Here is a 7,571-nt window from a genome sequence, read left to right as displayed (position 1 = left end):
AGCATATCATCAACATATAGGAGAAGATTGTTAGGATTGGTATACTGAAAAGCATATTTCGAGCATGTTGCACGGATAGAATTGCTTGTATACAATAAACTCTACAATCCACTTTTAACCCAAGGCGAGAAGAAATAATTTTATCGCGTTGGTGTTTGCTTATGCATTTATAAGATGTTTCTCAAACATTTAAATGTATAAGAAGCAAATAAGTCTAATTCTTCTGCATAGTAGACTGGTCATGAACGACGTTCACAGAAGGTGACTCAGTCGGTCCTTTGTAGAAGAGAAATAGAATTTCACAACCTAGATAGGCTTTGGCTACCTATCGTGAAAGGTTGCAGTGTCAGTCTGCATGTTTCCTTACCTTAGGAAATAAACGACACTGGTGTGGTATAGCACTGAAGGATCTAACAGTTGAGATAAGTCTTTCTTGCTATTTACTGAAAGACGAGGTCTCGGTGATTGTTATTTCTTAATCATTGTTGACATAACATTGAGCATACGATATTGATTATGCACTACTTTGATTTATCAAATGGTGCGGATTTTTCGCAATCCAAGAATCCTGGTATCTTGGGTAGTGGTGATCAATGTCTAGAGGTGCTAGTATTGTTATTGCAATGAATCGTGTGCTGGGTGAGTCCAGTTTGATAATATCCTCAAGAGGTGTTCGAAAAAGGTTTTATTATTCAGAAACCCGGCCGGTTGGAATTTATTCCAGAATAATAAATAAAGATTTTGAACTAGACAACTCTTGGAAAAAGATATTAATTAATTAAAGTCAAATAGCAGACTTAAATTAATTAATGGATATTTATATCTTAAACACGGAAAATAATAAATTAAAGAGGTAAAACCCGGATTACTCGTAATTTGGGATTGGACGGGCAGTCAATATTATTATTCTATAGTGGATGATAATAATATTCTATTGGACTTGTATTAAATTGGGGCTCAATTTAATTAGTAAAAGTCCAACAGGTTTGGCCCAAGTCCAACCTCCATGGATCCCTAATCTGGCCCATCATAACTCAATATAAAGGAGACTAAATAGAAGACAAAAAGGTGGTGATTTTACTCTTAATTTTCGTGCTCCCCAGTGGGAGTGGACGAAAAATCGGTTTTTGAGAAAACTGATATTCTGTCTTCTTTCTAGTCAAGCCTTTTTCGATTATGACAAGCTTTGCCCACCCAAAGGTCATTATCTGAGTTCGGGATACAGATTAGAAGATCCGTGGTTGAGTACGAAGAACATCACGTGGAGAAGGCGCAAGCAATCGTCGATTCTTTGGAGAATCAGATCGGTAATCCTAAACCGTAGAATATCATGAATTAGGATTTTAATTCCTTGAGCATGATTTTTGTGCGTTCTTGTATGCAATTCAATGTTTTACATTTGAATCAATTAATCCCATAATCGGTCAAATAGATCTGTAGATCTGATTTTTTTGTGAATGCATGTCTTCCGCTGTGCAAGGGGCACCAAACCCCAGCAATTGGTATCAGAGCCAATTTTTGGCTCTGATTATGTGGATTAATTTCATGTTATGTGAATTGCTTGAATGCATGTTTTCTTCGTTTGGTTTGTGTTACTGTTTCTCGTCGAAATTGAAAAACATGATGTACGAAGAATAACAGAGAAGCGACGAAGGGCTGCCGAAAATTTATATCAATTTGATCGCTGGAATCCAATTCCAATCTATTATGATTACATGGAGTTTGGATAGATTAAATTCTATCTAGATAAATCTTAGATAAATTAGGATAGTAATAATTAATTTTATTGTCTTATGGATTTATATAGATTTAATTCTATGTGGATAAATCCTAGATAGACTAAGATAAATTTTAATTACGTTTATCCATATCTTGTAGATATTGATAGATCTATATCTATCTAGAATATATCTTAGCATATTTGGATAATTAAAATCCATGTTTATCTTTATCTTGCGGATATTTATAGATTTAACTCTATTAAGAAAATATCCCTGTGATTTAGATAATTAAGTTTATCTATACCTTATAAATATTGATAGATTCATATCTATCTAGAATATATCTTAGTAGATTTAGATAATTATTAATCCAGTATTGTATTATCTTTTGGATTTAAGATAGATTTAGTTCTATCTAGTTAAATCCTGGTTGAGTTAATTAATATTAATTCTAATTTATCCTAATTTTATGGATATAAATAGATTTATTTCTATTTAGAAAATATCCTAGATAAATTTGGATAAGGATAATACAAGATAATCCTAATCTAATTGGATTTTGATAAAGTTAATTTTATCTAGAATAAATCCTAATAGATGTGATATATTCTAGTTTCTTATTCTAAATAATCTAAGATTGTTTAAATCTTAGAATGATTGGTCGTCTTATGGATTTGGAGAAATTTGATTTTATCCTGAAATATCCTGGTAAGATTTAGATAATGATAATTCAAGGTCAGTATTATCTTGAATTTTAGGATTTTATTTTATCCATGTAAAATCTAGAATAATCCTAAGAGGATTTAGATAGATTCAACTCTATCTAGATAAATCCAAAATTAATTTGAAAAACCATTATCCAAGATAAATCTTAACAAATCCGAAATTCCTATTTTGGATAAGATAAGGGATTAATTATTTAATTCCAATAATTATCCAGTGAGATTAATTATCATGAATTAAATGGATTTATCTGTTTATTTGGTGTTGATCTGGTTTAAGTGGATTATCTGCCTTTTCTGCTTATGTGATAATTATGCAAAAACCATGTTTAAAATGACTAAGCGATAATTACAACAATGCGTTGTATATGGTCTCCATAAATTGGTCTATATATGAAGCAGTTTCTAATATTATCGCGACCCACCTTAGTGGGAGCAATAATCCTACGAAATAGCAAGTTCATAAGATTGGACTTCTTAATAGTAAATTGTTTAAACTAGAAGCGAGTTTCTAATATTATCGCGACCCACCCTAGTGGGAGCCATAATCCTACGAAATTGCAAGTTCATGTGTTTAAACATATTTATAAGATAGCTATGGAATTTTGTTAGTGGCGTGCGACCTTCCCTAGAAGGAGTATCAAAACAGAAACGAAATTTCTAGATGCTAATATTTATGGTTAAAGCTTAGGCAATACTTGGCGGCCATGCCACCTTAGTGGTCTCTGGACTATCCGTCGGTATTGTGACCAGGAAATTGTTGGAATCCGAATTTGTATGACCTCCCTAGAGGCGTACTTATTTTGGTTTTCACGGTTGCGAGATACATAAATTGTTTTGTGGTTGTTTGCGATTATGTATTAAGTATAGTATGTGATAAATAGTTTTATTTCTTCTCAGCCAAATTCTTAATAATGTCTGCGAACCTTAAAGAAATCAAACTCGAAGGCCAAAATTATGTAGACTGGAAATATTAAATGGATAAGATTCTCATTGCTGAAAACTTAAAGTTTGTACTCACCAATTCATGTCCTCTATTTCCTCGACAAAATTCCACAAAGAAAGTTTGAGAATGCATTTTATGCATGTACTCGATAAGTTCTTTGAGGAAGAAGGTCAAGCTACTTTCTTTTAAGTAGTGACACAAGTCTTGGTTTATGCCGATGATAATGCAATATCCAATGAGGACGTTGTCCAGATTCTATTGGAACATCCAAAAGAGATAGAAAGTTTTGATGAATCTTCTGATTCAGTTACTCAAATAGTTTCTACACTCAGTTCATCGCCAAATGTAATAGGAAGTGATTATATGAAGGTTGTTACTGAAAAGTGTGAAACCTTAAGCATTATATTCGCTTAATTACTATTGGAGGAAGATAACATGATAGTTGATGAATTCATTAAGGCTGCATCTTTCCTATGTCTTAGTTCAATCGAACAGAAGACTAGCAATGGAAAGAGGGAAGAGCTGAATTGTCATCAATGAAAGCTATAAAGGCATGAAAAATTAGGCGAAAAGGCAAAAGAGAAGATGCATTGTGAGTCAGATTGACCTCTTCTACAGAAGGACAATGACTTAGATAACAATGCAATTTCTAAAAGAGAGATCTAGATCCAGTTGGGCAGTTGTTGCAGTGGGAGCTATTTTTTCATGCTCACTTTATTGTTTTGTTTTGATGTATAAGACTTTGTTTTATTGGTACAGTTTAGTTTGGAAATAATTCAGTTTCAGTTTCTAAACTTGTTAATGATTAAATGATGTTCGGTGTCATTTGATAATGCGTGCATTATTGAGAAATGTGGATCGAATATCTATCATAGTACCATAGAAAAACAAATTATACATCATAGTATCTAAACAATATAATTGCAAAAAGATTGAGTTTAACACCACAGTTCAACCTCTTAAACAATGAACGATAAAGTATTTATGGTACTTAAACTTAAGGCCAAGAAAGTACTTAGTAATTGTTCAAACTGATTTTGTCTAACTCAAGTGACTATCGAGATTTTAACAATTTGCTTGTTAAATAGCTTGAAGGTCAAGAAAGTCTGGTTGATGCACTAAAAGTTAGAATCCTTTGGTGGTTCAAGGGATTTAGAATACTTATAGAGATGCAACATAGAAAGACTAGCAAGTCTTAATGGTTTATACCATAGGAGACGAGCAATGAGTTAAGATCAGTAGTGGGAACTAAATCCTAGTTGACTACTCCAAGCATTCTTCTAAAGAATGGGATAGTCATATAAGAAGATATCGAAATCTTTCGAAGGCAAGTTCGATAAGTGAACAATTTTACTCAATAACACCTTATCATTGATGGGATATACGTTGGAAACAACGGGTTATACCTTAAAGAAACTACCATAACATCACTACCTTCTACAACACACGAGTTGTGGACTAGAGGTAAGTTTAGTCCAGCACATCTCAAGGTGTGGAGTTATTCCAAGACATGTTTTGGAAAAGGTATCCAAGTAATTGGAGTTGTGTACTGAGGTATGTTTTAAGGTTGTCCCAAATGATAGAAAAGGTACAAGTTCTATAATCTTCCACGCAAGATAAGTGTTTGTTTACACGAATACTAGATTCTTTCATGAAGATTATGTGAAGAACTACAAGCCTAACAAGCATGATAATTCTCAAGATAATGAGAATATATATTTTCCATCTTAACCAAGAAGTCATACCATTAGAAACTTATGCACTAAGAAAATCAACGTTTGTACATAAGATTGTAAGAGTCGTGTCGTAGTGGGAGCGTTCTTTGCGAACATAATAAGTTCATAGGTCTAGAAGAGTCTTAAGACTCAGTCTTAGATCAACTTGAACAAAATCCCTGTAACTACAAGGACGCAATGACTTATTCAGATAATCATTCTTGATAAGATGATAGATTCTGAATAACAATCTTAAATAGACAAGAATGTTTGCAAGACTTGCGATACTACCCATAGACTATTTCAGTCAGTGGGAGCTAGTGGACCTGCAAGTGTAAGCATGGATCTCAAAAGGCTAGAATAATGGCAAAGGGTTATACCCAGAGAGAATTATATTCTCGCCTGCCATTTTTACCTAAGAAGATCTGTATATTGTCTATTGCAGCCTACATAAATTAGGATGTATGTACTATGATTGTCAAGACAGTTTCCTTTAAGTAGAAGTCTTGAGGAGATCATCTGCATGGAACATCTTAATGGTTATGTAATACAAGGCAAGAAAGTTGAAAGTGCCCTATATTTGGTATTCATGGTACTCTACGATGACGACATCTATAAAAGTTGATAAACAACTAAGAGGGTTATCTAGCGTAGGAAACTGGTCGTCTACCCAGTTTAAGGATGATGGATTTAAGATAATCTAGTTACATTCTAAGCATCTATGTCATTAGATTGCTAGAAAAAGAATGTATGTTTTCTTAAAGAATCCTACATCTACACAATACTTAGACACTTTAGTATTGAAAATTCCAAGAAAAGGTTTTTCTTTTTCTAGACGGAATTATTTTGTCTCTAGTCAAGTGTTTTTTCGACATTGAATGAGATCAAGAAGAATGAGACAAGTTCCATAATCGGAAGTCTCATGTATGCTATGATGTGTATTAAGTTAGATATTAGTTTTGCCGTTGGCATAGAAGCATGATATCATTTTAACCATGGCCAAGGACATTGGATTGGGTAAAGAATATACTATAGTACTTGAAGAAGACTAAACGGTATGCTCTAGTTTACCAGATATCCATGTTATGTCCTTTAGGTTACATCGACTCGATTTTATAATTGATCGGTGATCGAGTCATCCTCTGACTATGTGTTCACTTTAGGAGTTGAATACTGACACATGAAGGAGTGTTGATCAAATCATAGACTCTATCATGAAAATTACAAGTGTGGTTTCATCGGAAACTACTAAGGTAGTTGTTCATCTCAGTAATTTCCTAATAGCTTTGACCGTGATTCCGAGTATGTGTATGAGTATTATATTTTGTTATAATACTCTAGTCATATGTCTAACTCGAGGGAAACACGATCTGATAAAGCTAAGCAATCACATAGAGATGAAGTATGAAATTAATTAAGGATTAAGTGCGCAACAAGACGTTATGGTTTCCAAAATATCATCAGAGAACAACCTGACAGAACTTTTCACAAAATGCCTATATGGTAACATGATTTACACATGAGGTGAAAAGCATGGTAGTTCGATGTATCATGGTTCGAGACCTGCTTAGAGTATAAGTGGGAGAGTTTTGGCAGTGGGTATACTCGAAAGCATGATTTTGAGTATAAGTGGGAGATTGTTAGGATTGGTATACTGAAAAGCATATTTCGAGCATGTTGCACGGATAGAATTGCTTGTATACAATAAACTCTACAATCCACTTTTAACCCAAGGCGAGAAGAAATAATTTTATCGCATTGGTGTTTGCTTATGCATTTATAAGATGTTTCTCAAATATTTAAATGTATAAGAAGCAAATAAGTCTAATTCTTCTGCATAGTAGACTGGTCGTGAACGACGTTCACAGAAGGTGACTCAGTCGGTCCTTTGTAGAAGAGAAATAGAATTTCACAACCTAGATTGGCTTTGGCTACCTATCGTGAAAGGTTGCAGTGTCAGTCTGCATGTTTCCTTACCTTAGGAAATAAACGACACTGGTGTGGTATAGCACTGAAGGATCTAAAAGTTGAGATAAGTCTTTCTTGCTATTTACTGAAAGACGAGGTCTCGGTGATTGTTATTTCTTAATCATTGTTGACATAACATTGAGCATACGATATTGATTATGCACTACTTTGATTTATCAAATGGTGCGGATTTTTCGCAATCCAAGAATCCTGGTATCTTGGGTAGTGGTGATCAATGTCTAGAGGTGCTAGTATTGTTATTGCAATGAATCGTGTGCTGGGTGAGTCCAGTTTGATAATATCCTCAAGAGGTGTTCGAAAAATGTTTTATTATTCAGAAACCCGGCTGGTTGGAATTTATTCCAGAATAATAAATAAAGATTTTGAACTAGACAACTCTTGGAAAAAGATATTAATTAATTAAAGTCAAATAGCAGACTTAAATTAATTAATGGATATTTATATCTTAAACACGGGAAATAATAAATTAAAGAGGTAA

The sequence above is a fragment of the Salvia splendens genome, chromosome 1, assembly GCF_004379255.2.
Source record: "Salvia splendens isolate huo1 chromosome 1, SspV2, whole genome shotgun sequence".
Classification (NCBI taxonomy): domain Eukaryota; kingdom Viridiplantae; phylum Streptophyta; class Magnoliopsida; order Lamiales; family Lamiaceae; genus Salvia; species Salvia splendens.
Note: the sequence above shows the minus strand (reverse complement) of the source record.